This window comes from Hyla sarda, unplaced genomic scaffold (genome assembly GCF_029499605.1).
Source record: "Hyla sarda isolate aHylSar1 unplaced genomic scaffold, aHylSar1.hap1 scaffold_1543, whole genome shotgun sequence".
Taxonomy (NCBI): Eukaryota; Metazoa; Chordata; class Amphibia; order Anura; family Hylidae; genus Hyla; species Hyla sarda.
The window spans coordinates 20,675-46,185 of NW_026608179.1; the positions used below are offsets into that span (position 1 = coordinate 20,675).

Consider the following 25,511-nt stretch of genomic DNA (forward strand, 5'->3'; position numbering starts at 1 on the left):
AGCACACCTGTGCAGGTAGGGCATGACATGATAGGCAGCTGCCTTGATAGCGGGTGGGTGCTGAATGTTCCTAATTGACAAAATAAGATTAATGCTTATGAAGAAATATAAAATCTCATCCCTTCCCCAATATCGCGCCACACCCCTACCCCTTAATTCCCTGGTTGAACTTGATGGACATATGTCTTTTTTCGACCGTACTAACTATGTAACTATGTAACATAACATGGGGGGGGGGGGTCTCCTGGCTGTTCACACAGGTGTGTCATTGCTGTACATTGACCATGCATTGCTTCTGTGGTATTGCAAAGGCAAAGACAAATGCTTCCAGCCATCCATTGCACTAATGGATTGGTCATCAGCTGGCTGTCTATGTCCCGCATCAATATAGACCAAAGTACAGAGGGTTAGGCTATGCTATTGTGCACCTACCTGATGCATCAGAAGGTGCGAGGCCCTTGCTAAATTCTGTGCACAGACTTTGAGATCTATACTTTAGACTGTATCTAAACCTGCTCCAACATGGACTGACATTCTGGCCTACTTTCAGCCGATGCGACTTGTCTGTCGCTGAACAGTCGCTTTTTATGTATTCAGCACCTATGTATAATGTTGTAAAAATGCTCTAGAAGCTAAAGTCGCAGAAATGTCACACATATTTGGCCTGCAACTTTCTGTGCGACAAATTCAGACAGGAAAAATCAGTATAAATCCTTAGAAAATTATCCCCCAGTGTCTCCATCTGCTGGCGGTATTGAATAAGCATTGCTGCACTGATGGGGTATGCATTAGACGAAAAAAAAGAAGAAAAAGAAGAATAATACGCCCAGAAAAGAGGCGAAAAGGAGAAAAACGTAAAAAAACGTGAAAAAAAAGTAAGAGGAAGAGAAGGGAAAAAAAGGTGGAAATGGGTTTAAAAGTGATTTCGGCGGAGAATATATATATATATATATATATATATATATATATATATATATATATATGCGCACACACACACATAGATATAAACGTATTCTCCGTTGAGATATTGCAGCCGCTGCTGTGTCCAGGCCCAGGAGCCTTAGCACTGTGCTGTGATGTCACTCAATACCACTGACATCACTAGGTGTAAACAACATCTCTCCTTTGCTGTGTATGTGACTATGGAGCTGTTTGGTGATGTCGTCTATTACGGCCTTCATAGAAGCAACAGGAGATTGTTGCATCCATCTTGAACCCTCAGAACACAGTGCTATGATGTCACTCACTTCCACAGGCCTTGCAGAGTGTAAACAACAACAACCCAGCTTTGTTGTGTATGTAACCATAGGGATTTGTGATGTCACCTAGAACCTTCACAGCAGCGACAGCTTTATGAGGAGCATCAGCACTGCTCTGCCTGAGCAGAACCATCACCGCCATAGGTTGTCAAATAACCCGGATTTAACCCACACAGGTAAGTCCAATGGGGTGCAGGCATGTCCTCTATGCTTACAGCTTCCCGTGGGTGTTGGTTTGATACCGTTTGGGGACAGCCAAGGAGGCATCTGCAGGCAACAAAGGTAGGTGTGTGCTTGTGTGTGTGTTTCCTATGCAGATCCTAAGCCCAGTGTCACATGCAAGTAGGAGGAGTAAGAAGGGTTCCTGGCAAATCCGGGTTATGGATTGCATTTAAAAAGGCCCCGTGGGAGTGCAATGGGCCCCTGTCTTGCTGCTTAGCAATAATGGTATGGGTTTAGGTTCTGCTGTGTGTACTGGTGGTTGACTGCCCCCCAGCCCAGAGTGTGCATGGAAAATTGTCTGGCAGCCTCCCTGACAGCAAGCAGTGATAGTGCCCATGAAGGGGACCTTGTTGGGCCCGCCCCTTTCACGGTTATCGCTTCTCGGCCTTTTGGCTAAGATCAAGTGTAGTATCTGTTCTTATCAGTTTAATATCTGATACGTCCCCTATCTGGGGACCATATATTAAATGGATTTTTGAGAACGGGGGCCGATTTCGAAGCTTGCTTCCGTCGCCCTATGCATTGACCCGATATGGCAGTATCTTCGGGTACAGTGCACCACCCCCTTACAGGGTTAAAAAGAAAGATTCCTACTTTCATTGCTACCTGCTTGCTGGCTAGCCAGCTAGCCAGCCCTGTGGGCCTTGCTGCTGCTGCAGCCAAAAAACAAAAGGTGGTGCTGCTGCTGCTTCTGCTGCTTCTGCTTCTGCTTGTGTCTGGCCCCTGTTGGAGCGTCCAGGCACAGGACTTCTGCTGCTGCTGACTAAATGGCCTCCTTAATTGGATCATTTGAGTAGCCAGCACACCTGTGCAGGTAGGGCATGACATGATAGGCAGCTGCCTTGATAGCGGGTGGGTGCTGAATGTTCCTAATTGACAAAATAAGATTAATGCTTATGAAGAAATATAAAATCTCATCCCTTCCCCAATATCGCGCCACACCCCTACCCCTTAATTCCCTGGTTGAACTTGATGGACATATGTCTTTTTTCGACCGTACTAACTATGTAACTATGTAACATAACATGGGGGGGGGGGGGGGTCTCCTGGCTGTTCACACAGGTGTGTCATTGCTGTACATTGACCATGCATTGCTTCTGTGGTATTGCAAAGGCAAAGACAAATGCTTCCAGCCATCCATTGCACTAATGGATTGGTCATCAGCTGGCTGTCTATGTCCCGCATCAATATAGACCAAAGTACAGAGGGTTAGGCTATGCTATTGTGCACCTACCTGATGCATCAGAAGGTGCGAGGCCCTTGCTAAATTCTGTGCACAGACTTTGAGATCTATGCTTTAGACTGTATCTAAACCTGCTCCAACATGGACTGACATTCTGGCCTACTTTCAGCCGATGCGACTTGTCTGTCGCTGAACAGTCGCTTTTTATGTATTCAGCACCTATGTATAATGTTGTAAAAATGCTCTAGAAGCTAAAGTCGCAGAAATGTCACACATATTTGGCCTGCAACTTTCTGTGCGACAAATTCAGACAGGAAAAATCAGTATAAATCCTTAGAAAATTATCCCCCAGTGTCTCCATCTGCTGGCGGTATTGAATAAGCATTGCTGCACTGATGGGGTATGCATTAGACGAAAAAAAAGAAGAAAAAGAAGAATAATACGCCCAGAAAAGAGGCGAAAAGGAGAAAAACGTAAAAAAACGTGAAAAAAAAGTAAGAGGAAGAGAAGGGAAAAAAAGGTGGAAATGGGTTTAAAAGTGATTTCGGCGGAGAAATATATATATATATATAAATATATATATATATATATATATATATATATATATATGCGCACACACACACATAGATATAAACGTATTCTCCGTTGAGATATTGCAGCCGCTGCTGTGTCCAGGCCCAGGAGCCTTAGCACTGTGCTGTGATGTCACTCAATACCACTGACATCACTAGGTGTAAACAACATCTCTCCTTTGCTGTGTATGTGACTATGGAGCTGTTTGGTGATGTCGTCTATTACGGCCTTCATAGAAGCAACAGGAGATTGTTGCATCCATCTTGAACCCTCAGAACTACAGTGCTATGATGTCACTCACTTCCACAGGCCTTGCAGAGTGTAAACAACAACAACCCAGCTTTGTTGTGTATGTAACCATAGGGATTTGTGATGTCACCTAGAACCTTCACAGCAGCGACAGCTTTATGAGGAGCATCAGCACTGCTCTGCCTGAGCAGAACCATCACCGCCATAGGTTGTCAAATAACCCGGATTTAACCCACACAGGTAAGTCCAATGGGGTGCAGGCATGTCCTCTATGCTTACAGCTTCCCGTGGGTGTTGGTTTGATACCGTTTGGGGACAGCCAAGGAGGCATCTGCAGGCAACAAAGGTAGGTGTGTGCTTGTGTGTGTGTTTCCTATGCAGATCCTAAGCCCAGTGTCACATGCAAGTAGGAGGAGTAAGAAGGGTTCCTGGCAAATCCGGGTTATGGATTGCATTTAAAAAGGCCCCGTGGGAGTGCAATGGGCCCCTGTCTTGCTGCTTAGCAATAATGGTATGGGTTTAGGTTCTGCTGTGTGTACTGGTGGTTGACTGCCCCCCAGCCCAGAGTGTGCATGGAAAATTGTCTGGCAGCCTCCCTGACAGCAAGCAGTGATAGTGCCCATGAAGGGCACCTTGTTGGGCCCGCCCCTTTCACGGTTATCGCTTCTCGGCCTTTTGGCTAAGATCAAGTGTAGTATCTGTTCTTATCAGTTTAATATCTGATACGTCCCCTATCTGGGGACCATATATTAAATGGATTTTTGAGAACGGGGGCCGATTTCGAAGCTTGCTTCCGTCGCCCTATGCATTGACCCGATATGGCAGTATCTTCGGGTACAGTGCACCACCCCCTTACAGGGTTAAAAAGAAAGATTCCTACTTTCATTGCTACCTGCTTGCTGGCTAGCCAGCTAGCCAGCCCTGTGGGCCTTGCTGCTGCTGCAGCCAAAAAACAAAAGGTGCTGCTTCTGCTGCTTCTGCTTCTGCTTGTGTCTGGCCCCTGTTGGAGCGTCCAGGCACAGGACTTCTGCTGCTGCTGACTAAATGGCCTCCTTAATTGGATCATTTGAGTAGCCAGCACACCTGTGCAGGTAGGGCATGACATGATAGGCAGCTGCCTTGATAGCGGGTGGGTGCTGAATGTTCCTAATTGACAAAATAAGATTAATGCTTATGAAGAAATATAAAATCTCATCCCTTCCCCAATATCGCGCCACACCCCTACCCCTTAATTCCCTGGTTGAACTTGATGGACATATGTCTTTTTTCGACCGTACTAACTATGTAACTATGTAACATAACATGGGGGGGGGGGTCTCCTGGCTGTTCACACAGGTGTGTCATTGCTGTACATTGACCATGCATTGCTTCTGTGGTATTGCAAAGGCAAAGACAAATGCTTCCAGCCATCCATTGCACTAATGGATTGGTCATCAGCTGGCTGTCTATGTCCCGCATCAATATAGACCAAAGTACAGAGGGTTAGGCTATGCTATTGTGCACCTACCTGATGCATCAGAAGGTGCGAGGCCCTTGCTAAATTCTGTGCACAGACTTTGAGATCTATGCTTTAGACTGTATCTAAACCTGCTCCAACATGGACTGACATTCTGGCCTACTTTCAGCCGATGCGACTTGTCTGTCGCTGAACAGTCGCTTTTTATGTATTCAGCACCTATGTATAATGTTGTAAAAATGCTCTAGAAGCTAAAGTCGCAGAAATGTCACACATATTTGGCCTGCAACTTTCTGTGCGACAAATTCAGACAGGAAAAATCAGTATAAATCCTTAGAAAATTATCCCCCAGTGTCTCCATCTGCTGGCGGTATTGAATAAGCATTGCTGCACTGATGGGGTATGCATTAGACGAAAAAAAAGAAGAAAAAGAAGAATAATACGCCCAGAAAAGAGGCGAAAAGGAGAAAAACGTAAAAAAACGTGAAAAAAAAGTAAGAGGAAGAGAAGGGAAAAAAAGGTGGAAATGGGTTTAAAAGTGATTTCGGCGGAGAAATATATATATATATATATATATATATATATATATATATATATATATATGCGCACACTCACACACAGATATAAACGTATTCTCCGTTGAGATATTGCAGCCGCTGCTGTGTCCAGGCCCAGGAGCCTTAGCACTGTGCTGTGATGTCACTCAATACCACTGACATCACTAGGTGTAAACAACATCTCTCCTTTGCTGTGTATGTGACTATGGAGCTGTTTGGTGATGTCGTCTATTACGGCCTTCATAGAAGCAACAGGAGATTGTTGCATCCATCTTGAACCCTCAGAACTACAGTGCTATGATGTCACTCACTTCCACAGGCCTTGCAGAGTGTAAACAACAACAACCCAGCTTTGTTGTGTATGTAACCATAGGGATTTGTGATGTCACCTAGAACCTTCACAGCAGCGACAGCTTTATGAGGAGCATCAGCACTGCTCTGCCTGAGCAGAACCATCACCGCCATAGGTTGTCAAATAACCCGGATTTAACCCACACAGGTAAGTCCAATGGGGTGCAGGCATGTCCTCTATGCTTACAGCTTCCCGTGGGTGTTGGTTTGATACCGTTTGGGGACAGCCAAGGAGGCATCTGCAGGCAACAAAGGTAGGTGTGTGCTTGTGTGTGTGTTTCCTATGCAGATCCTAAGCCCAGTGTCACATGCAAGTAGGAGGAGTAAGAAGGGTTCCTGGCAAATCCGGGTTATGGATTGCATTTAAAAAGGCCCCGTGGGAGTGCAATGGGCCCCTGTCTTGCTGCTTAGCAATAATGGTATGGGTTTAGGTTCTGCTGTGTGTACTGGTGGTTGACTGCCCCCCAGCCCAGAGTGTGCATGGAAAATTGTCTGGCAGCCTCCCTGACAGCAAGCAGTGATAGTGCCCATGAAGGGGACCTTGTTGGGCCCGCCCCTTTCACGGTTATCGCTTCTCGGCCTTTTGGCTAAGATCAAGTGTAGTATCTGTTCTTATCAGTTTAATATCTGATACGTCCCCTATCTGGGGACCATATATTAAATGGATTTTTGAGAACGGGGGCCGATTTCGAAGCTTGCTTCCGTCGCCCTATGCATTGACCCGATATGGCAGTATCTTCGGGTACAGTGCACCACCCCCTTACAGGGTTAAAAAGAAAGATTCCTACTTTCATTGCTACCTGCTTGCTGGCTAGCCAGCTAGCCAGCCCTGTGGGCCTTGCTGCTGCTGCAGCCAAAAAACAAAAGGTGCTGCTTCTGCTGCTTCTGCTTCTGCTTGTGTCTGGCCCCTGTTGGAGCGTCCAGGCACAGGACTTCTGCTGCTGCTGACTAAATGGCCTCCTTAATTGGATCATTTGAGTAGCCAGCACACCTGTGCAGGTAGGGCATGACATGATAGGCAGCTGCCTTGATAGCGGGTGGGTGCTGAATGTTCCTAATTGACAAAATAAGATTAATGCTTATGAAGAAATATAAAATCTCATCCCTTCCCCAATATCGCGCCACACCCCTACCCCTTAATTCCCTGGTTGAACTTGATGGACATGTGTCTTTTTTCGACCGTACTAACTATGTAACTATGTAACATAACATGGGGGGGGGGGGTCTCCTGGCTGTTCACACAGGTGTGTCATTGCTGTACATTGACCATGCATTGCTTCTGTGGTATTGCAAAGGCAAAGACAAATGCTTCCAGCCATCCATTGCACTAATGGATTGGTCATCAGCTGGCTGTCTATGTCCCGCATCAATATAGACCAAAGTACAGAGGGTTAGGCTATGCTATTGTGCACCTACCTGATGCATCAGAAGGTGCGAGGCCCTTGCTAAATTCTGTGCACAGACTTTGAGATCTATGCTTTAGACTGTATCTAAACCTGCTCCAACATGGACTGACATTCTGGCCTACTTTCAGCCGATGCGACTTGTCTGTCGCTGAACAGTCGCTTTTTATGTATTCAGCACCTATGTATAATGTTGTAAAAATGCTCTAGAAGCTAAAGTCGCAGAAATGTCACACATATTTGGCCTGCAACTTTCTGTGCGACAAATTCAGACAGGAAAAATCAGTATAAATCCTTAGAAAATTATCCCCCAGTGTCTCCATCTGCTGGCGGTATTGAATAAGCATTGCTGCACTGATGGGGTATGCATTAGACGAAAAAAAAGAAGAAAAAGAAGAATAATACGCCCAGAAAAGAGGCGAAAAGGAGAAAAACGTAAAAAAAACGTGAAAAAAAAGTAAGAGGAAGAGAAGGGAAAAAAAGGTGGAAATGGGTTTAAAAGTGATTTCGGCGGAGAAATATATATATATATATATATATATATATATATACGCGCACACACACACATATATATAAACGTATTCTCCGTTGAGATATTGCAGCCGCTGCTGTGTCCAGGCCCAGGAGCCTTAGCACTGTGCTGTGATGTCACTCAATACCACTGACATCACTAGGTGTAAACAACATCTCTCCTTTGCTGTGTATGTGACTATGGAGCTGTTTGGTGATGTCGTCTATTATGGCCTTCATAGAAGCAACAGGAGATTGTTGCATCCATCTAGAACCCTCAGAACTACAGTGCTATGATGTCACTCACTTCCACAGGCCTTGCAGAGTGTAAACAACAACAACCCAGCTTTGTTGTGTATGTAACCATAGGGATTTGTGATGTCACCTAGAACCTTCACAGCAGCGACAGCTTTATGAGGAGCATCAGCACTGCTCTGCCTGAGCAGAACCATCACCGCCATAGGTTGTCAAATAACCCGGGTTTAACCCACACAGGTAAGTCCAATGGGGTGCAGGCATGTCCTCTATGCTTACAGCTTCCCGTGGGTGTTGGTTTGATACCGTTTGGGGACAGCCAAGGAGGCATCTGCAGGCAACAAAGGTAGGTGTGTGCTTGTGTGTGTGTTTCCTATGCAGATCCTAAGCCCAGTGTCACATGCAAGTAGGAGGAGTAAGAAGGGTTCCTGGCAAATCCGGGTTATGGATTGCATTTAAAAAGGCCCCGTGGGAGTGCAATGGGCCCCTGTCTTGCTGCTTAGCAATAATGGTATGGGTTTAGGTTCTGCTGTGTGTACTGGTGGTTGACTGCCCCCCAGCCCAGAGTGTGCATGGAAAATTGTCTGGCAGCCTCCCTGACAGCAAGCAGTGATAGTGCCCATGAAGGGGACCTTGTTGGGCCCGCCCCTTTCACGGTTATCGCTTCTCGGCCTTTTGGCTAAGATCAAGTGTAGTTCTGCTCGCTTGGTCTGGCCAGAGGGTGTCTGGGGTACCCGGCTCCTTTGCCTGGGGGGATCGTCCTTCTTAAAGGAGGGACTTCACCCCCCTGCTGCTATTAGGGAGCCGGCCTAGTCCCCAGACAATGGGAGGCGATCCACACCCACCTACCTGCTTGCGTGGGGGAGGTGCCTGGATACCTTGGAGATGGCTGAAGATCGTGGATCTGCTTCTGAAGGTGTACCATCCTTCGCAAGATTACGGAATGGAGTGCGGATTTCCTTGCAGGATGTGCGGAAAAAGGAGAGAGGCCTGGTATTCGTGGTCGAGGATGTTTTGTTCAAGCTCTTGGAGATCAGGAAGGAACAAATTCTTTCCATGCTGGAATTTCCAAAGAGTGGATACTATGATGTTGTGCTTATGTCAGAAGAGGACTATGATGTATTCTGGAGCCGTTTTCAGCAAAGGAAAGGAAGTTCGGTCCTGGAGGGAGTGGGGATAATTCCACACTTCCCTCGCAGAGAAAGACTGGTGACTGTAAGAATGTACAGCCCATATACACCAGAAGAAGACATTGTTACTTTCCTGTTAAGATTTTGTGATAATGTATTGCCCAAAGGTAAGATTTTGAACCAGTTTGGATTATGGACTACCAAATGGAAGTTTGAAGTAAAATTTAAAGAAACGGTGGATGGTAAGCTAATAGTCCCGCCAGGGCGGTTTAAAATTGGAACGGTAAACGGTGACTTGTTTTTCTCCGGCATGCAAGAGTTTTGCCGTAAGTGTAAGCAGTATGGCCATAGTAAGGACGTATGTACATTCCTGTGGTGCTTCAAGTGCCAAGAAGAAGGTCATGAGGCGGAGAATTGTGAGAAGAAGAAGAAGTGCCATCTGTGTGGGAATGAGGGCCATCTTCTTGGCTCTTGTCCCAAGAAAAAGGTTGGGAAAAAAGAGGCGGTTAAAAGAAGCCGAGAGGAAGTAGTTGAAGCAAAAGAGCCTGAGCTAGAACAGGTTCCAATAAGAAGAGCAGCGGAACAGAAGAAAAAGAAAGAGGTGGAAGAGTTTGTGCCGTCACAATATGGTGGTGTGCTTGGAAGTTTATTGGAGAATCTGTCAGAAACAGAAAGACGGACATTTGATAAAGAAATGATTGAGCTAAAAGCAAGATTTAAGTCACGGGAGGAGGAGGTGCGGGACAAAGTTTATTTTTCTTTTAAGGCGGATATGAATCGTTTCATTGAAGCGTATAAAATTCCAGCCTGGTTGGCATCTCAAGCCAAGAGTGATGTGACTAGAGGGAATATCAGTCTAGGTTTGATTGATTTCCTAACGGTGTATGCTTGGAGGAAGGGAATGACTTTCTAATGGAGATTTGTTAATTAGAAAGTAAGGTATGGTTTAGTTATTTTATGGGTTTTTCTTTATGTATTGATTTTAAAATGTTTCTTTTTATTTCATTTGGTGTTTAAGAAAAGAAATTAAATTATGTTACCCAAGGATGAACACAATAATTGAGTTTCAAATAAGATCTTGGAACTCTGAGTGAGTTCTGAGGGCAACTTAAAAATCTGTTCTTATCAGTTTAATATCTGATACGTCCCCTATCTGGGGACCATATATTAAATGGATTTTTGAGAACGGGGGCCGATTTCGAAGCTTGCTTCCGTCGCCCTATGCATTGACCCGATATGGCAGTATCTTCGGGTACAGTGCACCACCCCCTTACAGGGTTAAAAAGAAAGATTCCTACTTTCATTGCTACCTGCTTGCTGGCTAGCCAGCTAGCCAGCCCTGTGGGCCTTGCTGCTGCTGCTGCTGCAGCCAAAAAACAAAAGGTGGTGCTGCTGCTGCTTCTGCTTCTGCTTGTGTCTGGCCGCTGTTGGAGCGTCCAGGCACAGGACTTCTGCTGCTGCTGACTAAATGGCCTCCTTAATTGGATCATTTGAGTAGCCAGCACACCTGTGCAGGTAGGGCATGACATGATAGGCAGCTGCCTTGATAGCGGGTGGGTGCTGAATGTTCCTAATTGACAAAATAAGATTAATGCTTATGAAGAAATATAAAATCTCATCCCTTCCCCAATATCGCGCCACACCCCTACCCCTTAATTCCCTGGTTGAACTTGATGGACATATGTCTTTTTTCGACCGTACTAACTATGTAACTATGTAACATAACATGGGGGGGGGGGGGTCTCCTGGCTGTTCACACAGGTGTGTCATTGCTGTACATTGACCATGCATTGCTTCTGTGGTATTGCAAAGGCAAAGACAAATGCTTCCAGCCATCCATTGCACTAATGGATTGGTCATCAGCTGGCTGTCTATGTCCCGCATCAATATAGACCAAAGTACAGAGGGTTAGGCTATGCTATTGTGCACCTACCTGATGCATCAGAAGGTGCGAGGCCCTTGCTAAATTCTGTGCACAGACTTTGAGATCTATGCTTTAGACTGTATCTAAACCTGCTCCAACATGGACTGACATTCTGGCCTACTTTCAGCCGATGCGACTTGTCTGTCGCTGAACAGTCGCTTTTTATGTATTCAGCACCTATGTATAATGTTGTAAAAATGCTCTAGAAGCTAAAGTCGCAGAAATGTCACACATATTTGGCCTGCAACTTTCTGTGCGACAAATTCAGACAGGAAAAATCAGTATAAATCCTTAGAAAATTATCCCCCAGTGTCTCCATCTGCTGGCGGTATTGAATAAGCATTGCTGCACTGATGGGGTATGCATTAGACGAAAAAAAAGAAGAAAAAGAAGAATAATACGCCCAGAAAAGAGGCGAAAAGGAGAAAAACGTAAAAAAACGTGAAAAAAAAGTAAGAGGAAGAGAAGGGAAAAAAAGGTGGAAATGGGTTTAAAAGTGATTTCGGCGGAGAAATATATATATATATATATATATATATATATATATATATATATATATATATATATATATACGCGCACACACACACATATATATAAACGTATTCTCCGTTGAGATATTGCAGCCGCTGCTGTGTCCAGGCCCAGGAGCCTTAGCACTGTGCTGTGATGTCACTCAATACCACTGACATCACTAGGTGTAAACAACATCTCTCCTTTGCTGTGTATGTGACTATGGAGCTGTTTGGTGATGTCGTCTATTATGGCCTTCATAGAAGCAACAGGAGATTGTTGCATCCATCTAGAACCCTCAGAACTACAGTGCTATGATGTCACTCACTTCCACAGGCCTTGCAGAGTGTAAACAACAACAACCCAGCTTTGTTGTGTATGTAACCATAGGGATTTGTGATGTCACCTAGAACCTTCACAGCAGCGACAGCTTTATGAGGAGCATCAGCACTGCTCTGCCTGAGCAGAACCATCACCGCCATAGGTTGTCAAATAACCCGGGTTTAACCCACACAGGTAAGTCCAATGGGGTGCAGGCATGTCCTCTATGCTTACAGCTTCCCGTGGGTGTTGGTTTGATACCGTTTGGGGACAGCCAAGGAGGCATCTGCAGGCAACAAAGGTAGGTGTGTGCTTGTGTGTGTGTTTCCTATGCAGATCCTAAGCCCAGTGTCACATGCAAGTAGGAGGAGTAAGAAGGGTTCCTGGCAAATCCGGGTTATGGATTGCATTTAAAAAGGCCCCGTGGGAGTGCAATGGGCCCCTGTCTTGCTGCTTAGCAATAATGGTATGGGTTTAGGTTCTGCTGTGTGTACTGGTGGTTGACTGCCCCCCAGCCCAGAGTGTGCATGGAAAATTGTCTGGCAGCCTCCCTGACAGCAAGCAGTGATAGTGCCCATGAAGGGGACCTTGTTGGGCCCGCCCCTTTCACGGTTATCGCTTCTCGGCCTTTTGGCTAAGATCAAGTGTAGTATCTGTTCTTATCAGTTTAATATCTGATACGTCCCCTATCTGGGGACCATATATTAAATGGATTTTTGAGAACGGGGGCCGATTTCGAAGCTTGCTTCCGTCGCCCTATGCATTGACCCGATATGGCAGTATCTTCGGGTACAGTGCACCACCCCCTTACAGGGTTAAAAAGAAAGATTCCTACTTTCATTGCTACCTGCTTGCTGGCTAGCCAGCTAGCCAGCCCTGTGGGCCTTGCTGCTGCTGCTGCTGCAGCCAAAAAACAAAAGGTGGTGCTGCTGCTGCTTCTGCTTCTGCTTGTGTCTGGCCGCTGTTGGAGCGTCCAGGCACAGGACTTCTGCTGCTGCTGACTAAATGGCCTCCTTAATTGGATCATTTGAGTAGCCAGCACACCTGTGCAGGTAGGGCATGACATGATAGGCAGCTGCCTTGATAGCGGGTGGGTGCTGAATGTTCCTAATTGACAAAATAAGATTAATGCTTATGAAGAAATATAAAATCTCATCCCTTCCCCAATATCGCGCCACACCCCTACCCCTTAATTCCCTGGTTGAACTTGATGGACATATGTCTTTTTTCGACCGTACTAACTATGTAACTATGTAACATAACATGGGGGGGGGGGGGTCTCCTGGCTGTTCACACAGGTGTGTCATTGCTGTACATTGACCATGCATTGCTTCTGTGGTATTGCAAAGGCAAAGACAAATGCTTCCAGCCATCCATTGCACTAATGGATTGGTCATCAGCTGGCTGTCTATGTCCCGCATCAATATAGACCAAAGTACAGAGGGTTAGGCTATGCTATTGTGCACCTACCTGATGCATCAGAAGGTGCGAGGCCCTTGCTAAATTCTGTGCACAGACTTTGAGATCTATGCTTTAGACTGTATCTAAACCTGCTCCAACATGGACTGACATTCTGGCCTACTTTCAGCCGATGCGACTTGTCTGTCGCTGAACAGTCGCTTTTTATGTATTCAGCACCTATGTATAATGTTGTAAAAATGCTCTAGAAGCTAAAGTCGCAGAAATGTCACACATATTTGGCCTGCAACTTTCTGTGCGACAAATTCAGACAGGAAAAATCAGTATAAATCCTTAGAAAATTATCCCCCAGTGTCTCCATCTGCTGGCGGTATTGAATAAGCATTGCTGCACTGATGGGGTATGCATTAGACGAAAAAAAAGAAGAAAAAGAAGAATAATACGCCCAGAAAAGAGGCGAAAAGGAGAAAAACGTAAAAAAACGTGAAAAAAAAGTAAGAGGAAGAGAAGGGAAAAAAAGGTGGAAATGGGTTTAAAAGTGATTTCGGCGGAGAATATATATATATATATATATATATATATATATATATATATATATATATACGCGCACACACACACATATATATAAACGTATTCTCCGTTGAGATATTGCAGCCGCTGCTGTGTCCAGGCCCAGGAGCCTTAGCACTGTGCTGTGATGTCACTCAATACCACTGACATCACTAGGTGTAAACAACATCTCTCCTTTGCTGTGTATGTGACTATGGAGCTGTTTGGTGATGTCGTCTATTATGGCCTTCATAGAAGCAACAGGAGATTGTTGCATCCATCTAGAACCCTCAGAACTACAGTGCTATGATGTCACTCACTTCCACAGGCCTTGCAGAGTGTAAACAACAACAACCCAGCTTTGTTGTGTATGTAACCATAGGGATTTGTGATGTCACCTAGAACCTTCACAGCAGCGACAGCTTTATGAGGAGCATCAGCACTGCTCTGCCTGAGCAGAACCATCACCGCCATAGGTTGTCAAATAACCCGGGTTTAACCCACACAGGTAAGTCCAATGGGGTGCAGGCATGTCCTCTATGCTTACAGCTTCCCGTGGGTGTTGGTTTGATACCGTTTGGGGACAGCCAAGGAGGCATCTGCAGGCAACAAAGGTAGGTGTGTGCTTGTGTGTGTGTTTCCTATGCAGATCCTAAGCCCAGTGTCACATGCAAGTAGGAGGAGTAAGAAGGGTTCCTGGCAAATCCGGGTTATGGATTGCATTTAAAAAGGCCCCGTGGGAGTGCAATGGGCCCCTGTCTTGCTGCTTAGCAATAATGGTATGGGTTTAGGTTCTGCTGTGTGTACTGGTGGTTGACTGCCCCCCAGCCCAGAGTGTGCATGGAAAATTGTCTGGCAGCCTCCCTGACAGCAAGCAGTGATAGTGCCCATGAAGGGGACCTTGTTGGGCCCGCCCCTTTCACGGTTATCGCTTCTCGGCCTTTTGGCTAAGATCAAGTGTAGTATCTGTTCTTATCAGTTTAATATCTGATACGTCCCCTATCTGGGGACCATATATTAAATGGATTTTTGAGAACGGGGGCCGATTTCGAAGCTTGCTTCCGTCGCCCTATGCATTGACCCGATATGGCAGTATCTTCGGGTACAGTGCACCACCCCCTTACAGGGTTAAAAAGAAAGATTCCTACTTTCATTGCTACCTGCTTGCTGGCTAGCCAGCTAGCCAGCCCTGTGGGCCTTGCTGCTGCTGCTGCTGCAGCCAAAAAACAAAAGGTGGTGCTGCTGCTGCTTCTGCTTCTGCTTGTGTCTGGCCGCTGTTGGAGCGTCCAGGCACAGGACTTCTGCTGCTGCTGACTAAATGGCCTCCTTAATTGGATCATTTGAGTAGCCAGCACACCTGTGCAGGTAGGGCATGACATGATAGGCAGCTGCCTTGATAGCGGGTGGGTGCTGAATGTTCCTAATTGACAAAATAAGATTAATGCTTATGAAGAAATATAAAATCTCATCCCTTCCCCAATATCGCGCCACACCCCTACCCCTTAATTCCCTGGTTGAACTTGATGGACATATGTCTTTTTTCGACCGTACTAACTATGTAACTATGTAACATAACATGGGGGGGGGGGGTCTCCTGGCTGTTCACACAGGTGTGTCATTGCTGTACATTGACCATGCATTGCTTCTGTGGTATTGCAAAGGCAAAGACAAATGCTTCCAGCCATCCATTGCACTAATGGATTGGTCATCAGCTGGCTGTCTATGTCCCGCATCAATATAGACCAAAGTACAGAGGGTTAGGCTATGCTATTGTGCACCTACCTGATGCATCAGAAGGTGCGAGGCCCTTGCTAAATTCTGTGCACAGACTTTGAGATCTATGCTTTAGACTGTATCTAAACCTGCTCCAACATGGACTGACATTCTGGCCTACTTTCAGCCGATGCGACTTGTCTGTCGCTGAACAGTCGCTTTTTATGTATTCAGCACCTATGTATAATGTTGTAAAAATGCTCTAGAAGCTAAAGTCGCAGAAATGTCACACATATTTGGCCTGCAACTTTCTGTGCGACAAATTCAGACAGGAAAAATCAGTATAAATCCTTAGAAAATTATCCCCCAGTGTCTCCATCTGCTGGCGGTATTGAATAAGCATTGCTGCACTGATGGGGTATGCATTAGACGAAAAAAAAGAAGAAAAAGAAGAATAATACGCCCAGAAAAGAGGCGAAAAGGAGAAAAACGTAAAAAAACGTGAAAAAAAAGTAAGAGGAAGAGAAGGGAAAAAAAGGTGGAAATGGGTTTAAAAGTGATTTCGGCGGAGAAATATATATATATATATATATATATATATATATATATATATATATACGCGCACACACACACATATATATAAACGTATTCTCCGTTGAGATATTGCAGCCGCTGCTGTGTCCAGGCCCAGGAGCCTTAGCACTGTGCTGTGATGTCACTCAATACCACTGACATCACTAGGTGTAAACAACATCTCTCCTTTGCTGTGTATGTGACTATGGAGCTGTTTGGTGATGTCGTCTATTATGGCCTTCATAGAAGCAACAGGAGATTGTTGCATCCATCTAGAACCCTCAGAACTACAGTGCTATGATGTCACTCACTTCCACAGGCCTTGCAGAGTGTAAACAACAACAACCCAGCTTTGTTGTGTATGTAACCATAGGGATTTGTGATGTCACCTAGAACCTTCACAGCAGCGACAGCTTTATGAGGAGCATCAGCACTGCTCTGCCTGAGCAGAACCATCACCGCCATAGGTTGTCAAATAACCCGGGTTTAACCCACACAGGTAAGTCCAATGGGGTGCAGGCATGTCCTCTATGCTTACAGCTTCCCGTGGGTGTTGGTTTGATACCGTTTGGGGACAGCCAAGGAGGCATCTGCAGGCAACAAAGGTAGGTGTGTGCTTGTGTGTGTGTTTCCTATGCAGATCCTAAGCCCAGTGTCACATGCAAGTAGGAGGAGTAAGAAGGGTTCCTGGCAAATCCGGGTTATGGATTGCATTTAAAAAGGCCCCGTGGGAGTGCAATGGGCCCCTGTCTTGCTGCTTAGCAATAATGGTATGGGTTTAGGTTCTGCTGTGTGTACTGGTGGTTGACTGCCCCCCAGCCCAGAGTGTGCATGGAAAATTGTCTGGCAGCCTCCCTGACAGCAAGCAGTGATAGTGCCCATGAAGGGGACCTTGTTGGGCCCGCCCCTTTCACGGTTATCGCTTCTCGGCCTTTTGGCTAAGATCAAGTGTAGTATCTGTTCTTATCAGTTTAATATCTGATACGTCCCCTATCTGGGGACCATATATTAAATGGATTTTTGAGAACGGGGGCCGATTTCGAAGCTTGCTTCCGTCGCCCTATGCATTGACCCGATATGGCAGTATCTTCGGGTACAGTGCACCACCCCCTTACAGGGTTAAAAAGAAAGATTCCTACTTTCATTGCTACCTGCTTGCTGGCTAGCCAGCTAGCCAGCCCTGTGGGCCTTGCTGCTGCTGCTGCTGCAGCCAAAAAACAAAAGGTGGTGCTGCTGCTGCTTCTGCTTCTGCTTGTGTCTGGCCGCTGTTGGAGCGTCCAGGCACAGGACTTCTGCTGCTGCTGACTAAATGGCCTCCTTAATTGGATCATTTGAGTAGCCAGCACACCTGTGCAGGTAGGGCATGACATGATAGGCAGCTGCCTTGATAGCGGGTGGGTGCTGAATGTTCCTAATTGACAAAATAAGATTAATGCTTATGAAGAAATATAAAATCTCATCCCTTCCCCAATATCGCGCCACACCCCTACCCCTTAATTCCCTGGTTGAACTTGATGGACATATGTCTTTTTTCGACCGTACTAACTATGTAACTATGTAACATAACATGGGGGGGGGGGGTCTCCTGGCTGTTCACACAGGTGTGTCATTGCTGTACATTGACCATGCATTGCTTCTGTGGTATTGCAAAGGCAAAGACAAATTGCTTCCAGCCATCCATTGCACTAATGGATTGGTCATCAGCTGGCTGTCTATGTCCCGCATCAATATAGACCAAAGTACAGAGGGTTAGGCTATGCTATTGTGCACCTACCTGATGCATCAGAAGGTGCGAGGCCCTTGCTAAATTCTGTGCACAGACTTTGAGATCTATGCTTTAGACTGTATCTAAACCTGCTCCAACATGGACTGACATTCTGGCCTACTTTCAGCCGATGCGACTTGTCTGTCGCTGAACAGTCGCTTTTTATGTATTCAGCACCTATGTATAATGTTGTAAAAATGCTCTAGAAGCTAAAGTCGCAGAAATGTCACACATATTTGGCCTGCAACTTTCTGTGCGACAAATTCAGACAGGAAAAATCAGTATAAATCCTTAGAAAATTATCCCCCAGTGTCTCCATCTGCTGGCGGTATTGAATAAGCATTGCTGCACTGATGGGGTATGCATTAGACGAAAAAAAAGAAGAAAAAGAAGAATAATACGCCCAGAAAAGAGGCGAAAAGGAGAAAAACGTAAAAAAACGTGAAAAAAAAGTAAGAGGAAGAGAAGGGAAAAAAAGGTGGAAATGGGTTTAAAAGTGATTTCGGCGGAGAAATATATATATATATATATATATATATATATATATATATATATATATATACGCGCACACACACACATATATATAAACGTATTCTCCGTTGAGATATTGCAGCCGCTGCTGTGTCCAGGCCCAGGAGCCTTAGCACTGTGCTGTGATGTCACTCAATACCACTGACATCACTAGGTGTAAACAACATCTCTCCTTTGCTGTGTATGTGACTATGGAGCTGTTTGGTGATGTCGTCTATTATGGCCTTCATAGAAGCAACAGGAGATTGTTGCATCCATCTAGAACCCTCAGAACTACAGTGCTATGATGTCACTCACTTCCACAGGCCTTGCAGAGTGTAAACAACAACAACCCAGCTTTGTTGTGTATGTAACCATAGGGATTTGTGATGTCACCTAGAACCTTCACAGCAGCGACAGCTTTATGAGGAGCATCAGCACTGCTCTGCCTGAGCAGAACCATCACCGCCATAGGTTGTCAAATAACCCGGGTTTAACCCACACAGGTAAGTCCAATGGGGTGCAGGCATGTCCTCTATGCTTACAGCTTCCCGTGGGTGTTGGTTTGATACCGTTTGGGGACAGCCAAGGAGGCATCTGCAGGCAACAAAGGTAGGTGTGTGCTTGTGTGTGTGTTTCCTATGCAGATCCTAAGCCCAGTGTCACATGCAAGTAGGAGGAGTAAGAAGGGTTCCTGGCAAATCCGGGTTATGGATTGCATTTAAAAAGGCCCCGTGGGAGTGCAATGGGCCCCTGTCTTGCTGCTTAGCAATAATGGTATGGGTTTAGGTTCTGCTGTGTGTACTGGTGGTTGACTGCCCCCCAGCCCAGAGTGTGCATGGAAAATTGTCTGGCAGCCTCCCTGACAGCAAGCAGTGATAGTGCCCATGAAGGGGACCTTGTTGGGCCCGCCCCTTTCACGGTTATCGCTTCTCGGCCTTTTGGCTAAGATCAAGTGTAGTATCTGTTCTTATCAGTTTAATATCTGATACGTCCCCTATCTGGGGACCATATATTAAATGGATTTTTGAGAACGGGGGCCGATTTCGAAGCTTGCTTCCGTCGCCCTATGCATTGACCCGATATGGCAGTATCTTCGGGTACAGTGCACCACCCCCTTACAGGGTTAAAAAGAAAGATTCCTACTTTCATTGCTACCTGCTTGCTGGCTAGCCAGCTAGCCAGCCCTGTGGGCCTTGCTGCTGCTGCTGCTGCAGCCAAAAAACAAAAGGTGGTGCTGCTGCTGCTTCTGCTTCTGCTTGTGTCTGGCCGCTGTTGGAGCGTCCAGGCACAGGACTTCTGCTGCTGCTGACTAAATGGCCTCCTTAATTGGATCATTTGAGTAGCCAGCACACCTGTGCAGGTAGGGCATGACATGATAGGCAGCTGCCTTGATAGCGGGTGGGTGCTGAATGTTCCTAATTGACAAAATAAGATTAATGCTTATGAAGAAATATAAAATCTCATCCCTTCCCCAATATCGCGCCACACCCCTACCCCTTAATTCCCTGGTTGAACTTGATGGACATATGTCTTTTTTCGACCGTACTAACTATGTAACTATGTAACATAACATGGGGGGGGGGGGTCTCCTGGCTGTTCACACAGGTGTGTCATTGCTGTACATTGACCATGCATTGCTTCTGTGGTATTGCAAAGGCAAAGACAAATGCTTCCAGCCATCCATTGCACTAATGGATTGGTCATCAGCTGGCTGTCTATGTCCCGCATCAATATAGACCAAAGTACAGAGTTAGGCTATGCTATTGTGCACCTACCTGATGCATCAGAAGGTGCGAGGCCCTTGCTAAATTCTGTGCACAGACTTTGAGATCTATGCTTTAGACTGTATCTAAACCTGCTCCAACATGGACTGACATTCTGGCCTACTTTCAGCCGATGCGACTTGTCTGTCGCTGAACAGTCGCTTTTTATGTATTCAGCACCTATGTATAATGTTGTAAAAATGCTCTAGAAGCTAAAGTCGCAGAAATGTCACACATATTTGGCCTGCAACTTTCTGTGCGACAAATTCAGACAGGAAAAATCAGTATAAATCCTTAGAAAATTATCCCCCAGTGTCTCCATCTGCTGGCGGTATTGAATAAGCATTGCTGCACTGATGGGGTATGCATTAGACGAAAAAAAAGAAGAAAAAGAAGAATAATACGCCCAGAAAAGAGGCGAAAAGGAGAAAAACGTAAAAAAACGTGAAAAAAAAGTAAGAGGAAGAGAAGGGAAAAAAAGGTGGAAATGGGTTTAAAAGTGATTTCGGCGGAGAATATATATATATATATATATATATATATATATATATATATATATATATACGCGCACACACACACATATATATAAACGTATTCTCCGTTGAGATATTGCAGCCGCTGCTGTGTCCAGGCCCAGGAGCCTTAGCACTGTGCTGTGATGTCACTCAATACCACTGACATCACTAGGTGTAAACAACATCTCTCCTTTGCTGTGTATGTGACTATGGAGCTGTTTGGTGATGTCGTCTATTATGGCCTTCATAGAAGCAACAGGAGATTGTTGCATCCATCTAGAACCCTCAGAACTACAGTGCTATGATGTCACTCACTTCCACAGGCCTTGCAGAGTGTAAACAACAACAACCCAGCTTTGTTGTGTATGTAACCATAGGGATTTGTGATGTCACCTAGAACCTTCACAGCAGCGACAGCTTTATGAGGAGCATCAGCACTGCTCTGCCTGAGCAGAACCATCACCGCCATAGGTTGTCAAATAACCCGGGTTTAACCCACACAGGTAAGTCCAATGGGGTGCAGGCATGTCCTCTATGCTTACAGCTTCCCGTGGGTGTTGGTTTGATACCGTTTGGGGACAGCCAAGGAGGCATCTGCAGGCAACAAAGGTAGGTGTGTGCTTGTGTGTGTGTTTCCTATGCAGATCCTAAGCCCAGTGTCACATGCAAGTAGGAGGAGTAAGAAGGGTTCCTGGCAAATCCGGGTTATGGATTGCATTTAAAAAGGCCCCGTGGGAGTGCAATGGGCCCCTGTCTTGCTGCTTAGCAATAATGGTATGGGTTTAGGTTCTGCTGTGTGTACTGGTGGTTGACTGCCCCCCAGCCCAGAGTGTGCATGGAAAATTGTCTGGCAGCCTCCCTGACAGCAAGCAGTGATAGTGCCCATGAAGGGGACCTTGTTGGGCCCGCCCCTTTCACGGTTATCGCTTCTCGGCCTTTTGGCTAAGATCAAGTGTAGTATCTGTTCTTATCAGTTTAATATCTGATACGTCCCCTATCTGGGGACCATATATTAAATGGATTTTTGAGAACGGGGGCCGATTTCGAAGCTTGCTTCCGTCGCCCTATGCATTGACCCGATATGGCAGTATCTTCGGGTACAGTGCACCACCCCCTTACAGGGTTAAAAAGAAAGATTCCTACTTTCATTGCTACCTGCTTGCTGGCTAGCCAGCTAGCCAGCCCTGTGGGCCTTGCTGCTGCTGCTGCTGCAGCCAAAAAACAAAAGGTGGTGCTGCTGCTGCTTCTGCTTCTGCTTGTGTCTGGCCGCTGTTGGAGCGTCCAGGCACAGGACTTCTGCTGCTGCTGACTAAATGGCCTCCTTAATTGGATCATTTGAGTAGCCAGCACACCTGTGCAGGTAGGGCATGACATGATAGGCAGCTGCCTTGATAGCGGGTGGGTGCTGAATGTTCCTAATTGACAAAATAAGATTAATGCTTATGAAGAAATATAAAATCTCATCCCTTCCCCAATATCGCGCCACACCCCTACCCCTTAATTCCCTGGTTGAACTTGATGGACATATGTCTTTTTTCGACCGTACTAACTATGTAACTATGTAACATAACATGGGGGGGGGGGGGTCTCCTGGCTGTTCACACAGGTGTGTCATTGCTGTACATTGACCATGCATTGCTTCTGTGGTATTGCAAAGGCAAAGACAAATGCTTCCAGCCATCCATTGCACTAATGGATTGGTCATCAGCTGGCTGTCTATGTCCCGCATCAATATAGACCAAAGTACAGAGGGTTAGGCTATGCTATTGTGCACCTACCTGATGCATCAGAAGGTGCGAGGCCCTTGCTAAATTCTGTGCACAGACTTTGAGATCTATGCTTTAGACTGTATCTAAACCTGCTCCAACATGGACTGACATTCTGGCCTACTTTCAGCCGATGCGACTTGTCTGTCGCTGAACAGTCGCTTTTTATGTATTCAGCACCTATGTATAATGTTGTAAAAATGCTCTAGAAGCTAAAGTCGCAGAAATGTCACACATATTTGGCCTGCAACTTTCTGTGCGACAAATTCAGACAGGAAAAATCAGTATAAATCCTTAGAAAATTATCCCCCAGTGTCTCCATCTGCTGGCGGTATTGAATAAGCATTGCTGCACTGATGGGGTATGCATTAGACGAAAAAAAAGAAGAAAAAGAAGAATAATACGCCCAGAAAAGAGGCGAAAAGGAGAAAAACGTAAAAAAACGTGAAAAAAAAGTAAGAGGAAGAGAAGGGAAAAAAAGGTGGAAATGGGTTTAAAAGTGATTTCGGCGGAGAAATATATATATATATATATATATATATATATATATATATATATATACGCGCACACACACACATATATATAAACGTATTCTCCGTTGAGATATTGCAGCCGCTGCTGTGTCCAGGCCCAGGAGCCTTAGCACTGTGCTGTGATGTCACTCAATACCACTGACATCACTAGGTGTAAACAACATCTCTCCTTTGCTGTGTATGTGACTATGGAGCTGTTTGGTGATGTCGTCTATTATGGCCTTCATAGAAGCAACAGGAGATTGTTGCATCCATCTAGAACCCTCAGAACTACAGTGCTATGATGTCACTCACTTCCACAGGCCTTGCAGAGTGTAAACAACAACAACCCAGCTTTGTTGTGTATGTAACCATAGGGATTTGTGATGTCACCTAGAACCTTCACAGCAGCGACAGCTTTATGAGGAGCATCAGCACTGCTCTGCCTGAGCAGAACCATCACCGCCATAGGTTGTCAAATAACCCGGGTTTAACCCACACAGGTAAATCCAATGGGGTGCAGGCATGTCCTCTATGCTTACAGCTTCCCGTGGGTGTTGGTTTGATACCGTTTGGGGACAGCCAAGGAGGCATCTGCAGGCAACAAAGGTAGGTGTGTGCTTGTGTGTGTGTTTCCTATGCAGATCCTAAGCCCAGTGTCACATGCAAGTAGGAGGAGTAAGAAGGGTTCCTGGCAAATCCGGGTTATGGATTGCATTTAAAAAGGCCCCGTGGGAGTGCAATGGGCCCCTGTCTTGCTGCTTAGCAATAATGGTATGGGTTTAGGTTCTGCTGTGTGTACTGGTGGTTGACTGCCCCCCAGCCCAGAGTGTGCATGGAAAATTGTCTGGCAGCCTCCCTGACAGCAAGCAGTGATAGTGCCCATGAAGGGGACCTTGTTGGGCCCGCCCCTTTCACGGTTATCGCTTCTCGGCCTTTTGGCTAAGATCAAGTGTAGTATCTGTTCTTATCAGTTTAATATCTGATACGTCCCCTATCTGGGGACCATATATTAAATGGATTTTTGAGAACGGGGGCCGATTTCGAAGCTTGCTTCCGTCGCCCTATGCATTGACCCGATATGGCAGTATCTTCGGGTACAGTGCACCACCCCCTTACAGGGTTAAAAAGAAAGATTCCTACTTTCATTGCTACCTGCTTGCTGGCTAGCCAGCTAGCCAGCCCTGTGGGCCTTGCTGCTGCTGCTGCTGCAGCCAAAAAACAAAAGGTGGTGCTGCTGCTGCTTCTGCTTCTGCTTGTGTCTGGCCGCTGTTGGAGCGTCCAGGCACAGGACTTCTGCTGCTGCTGACTAAATGGCCTCCTTAATTGGATCATTTGAGTAGCCAGCACACCTGTGCAGGTAGGGCATGACATGATAGGCAGCTGCCTTGATAGCGGGTGGGTGCTGAATGTTCCTAATTGACAAAATAAGATTAATGCTTATGAAGAAATATAAAATCTCATCCCTTCCCCAATATCGCGCCACACCCCTACCCCTTAATTCCCTGGTTGAACTTGATGGACATATGTCTTTTTTCGACCGTACTAACTATGTAACTATGTAACATAACATGGGGGGGGGGGGTCTCCTGGCTGTTCACACAGGTGTGTCATTGCTGTACATTGACCATGCATTGCTTCTGTGGTATTGCAAAGGCAAAGACAAATGCTTCCAGCCATCCATTGCACTAATGGATTGGTCATCAGCTGGCTGTCTATGTCCCGCATCAATATAGACCAAAGTACAGAGGGTTAGGCTATGCTATTGTGCACCTACCTGATGCATCAGAAGGTGCGAGGCCCTTGCTAAATTCTGTGCACAGACTTTGAGATCTATGCTTTAGACTGTATCTAAACCTGCTCCAACATGGACTGACATTCTGGCCTACTTTCAGCCGATGCGACTTGTCTGTCGCTGAACAGTCGCTTTTTATGTATTCAGCACCTATGTATAATGTTGTAAAAATGCTCTAGAAGCTAAAGTCGCAGAAATGTCACACATATTTGGCCTGCAACTTTCTGTGCGACAAATTCAGACAGGAAAAATCAGTATAAATCCTTAGAAAATTATCCCCCAGTGTCTCCATCTGCTGGCGGTATTGAATAAGCATTGCTGCACTGATGGGGTATGCATTAGACGAAAAAAAAGAAGAAAAAGAAGAATAATACGCCCAGAAAAGAGGCGAAAAGGAGAAAAACGTAAAAAAACGTGAAAAAAAAGTAAGAGGAAGAGAAGGGAAAAAAAGGTGGAAATGGGTTTAAAAGTGATTTCGGCGGAGAAATATATATATATATATATATATATATATATATATATATATATATATATATACGCGCACACACACACATATATATAAACGTATTCTCCGTTGAGATATTGCAGCCGCTGCTGTGTCCAGGCCCAGGAGCCTTAGCACTGTGCTGTGATGTCACTCAATACCACTGACATCACTAGGTGTAAACAACATCTCTCCTTTGCTGTGTATGTGACTATGGAGCTGTTTGGTGATGTCGTCTATT

General features: G+C 45.7%; 10 non-coding genes across 10 annotated transcripts; all 10 read left to right on the top strand.

Annotated features, from left to right (window-relative positions):
• Positions 1-1,854: 1,854 nt before the first annotated feature.
• Positions 1,855-2,045, top strand: LOC130309931 (U2 spliceosomal RNA). Its single transcript, XR_008858500.1, has one exon. It is a non-coding gene; the product is annotated as a U2 spliceosomal RNA (small nuclear RNA).
• A 2,100-nt stretch (positions 2,046-4,145) lies between these two features.
• Positions 4,146-4,336, top strand: LOC130309932 (U2 spliceosomal RNA). Its single transcript, XR_008858501.1, has one exon. It is a non-coding gene; the product is annotated as a U2 spliceosomal RNA (small nuclear RNA).
• A 2,081-nt stretch (positions 4,337-6,417) lies between these two features.
• On the top strand, positions 6,418-6,608 carry LOC130309933 (U2 spliceosomal RNA). The gene has a single exon (XR_008858502.1). It is a non-coding gene; the product is annotated as a U2 spliceosomal RNA (small nuclear RNA).
• A 3,610-nt stretch (positions 6,609-10,218) lies between these two features.
• On the top strand, positions 10,219-10,416 carry LOC130309961 (U2 spliceosomal RNA). The gene has a single exon (XR_008858529.1). It is a non-coding gene; the product is annotated as a U2 spliceosomal RNA (small nuclear RNA).
• Positions 10,417-12,517: 2,101 nt separating this feature from the next.
• Positions 12,518-12,708, top strand: LOC130309934 (U2 spliceosomal RNA). Its single transcript, XR_008858503.1, has one exon. It is a non-coding gene; the product is annotated as a U2 spliceosomal RNA (small nuclear RNA).
• A 2,090-nt stretch (positions 12,709-14,798) lies between these two features.
• On the top strand, positions 14,799-14,989 carry LOC130309935 (U2 spliceosomal RNA). The gene has a single exon (XR_008858504.1). It is a non-coding gene; the product is annotated as a U2 spliceosomal RNA (small nuclear RNA).
• A 2,086-nt stretch (positions 14,990-17,075) lies between these two features.
• LOC130309936 (U2 spliceosomal RNA) lies at positions 17,076-17,266 on the top strand. The gene has a single exon (XR_008858505.1). It is a non-coding gene; the product is annotated as a U2 spliceosomal RNA (small nuclear RNA).
• Positions 17,267-19,357: 2,091 nt separating this feature from the next.
• LOC130309938 (U2 spliceosomal RNA) lies at positions 19,358-19,548 on the top strand. Its single transcript, XR_008858507.1, has one exon. It is a non-coding gene; the product is annotated as a U2 spliceosomal RNA (small nuclear RNA).
• A 2,087-nt stretch (positions 19,549-21,635) lies between these two features.
• LOC130309939 (U2 spliceosomal RNA) lies at positions 21,636-21,826 on the top strand. The gene has a single exon (XR_008858508.1). It is a non-coding gene; the product is annotated as a U2 spliceosomal RNA (small nuclear RNA).
• A 2,087-nt stretch (positions 21,827-23,913) lies between these two features.
• LOC130309940 (U2 spliceosomal RNA) lies at positions 23,914-24,104 on the top strand. The gene has a single exon (XR_008858509.1). It is a non-coding gene; the product is annotated as a U2 spliceosomal RNA (small nuclear RNA).
• The last annotated feature ends 1,407 nt before the right edge of the window (positions 24,105-25,511 follow it).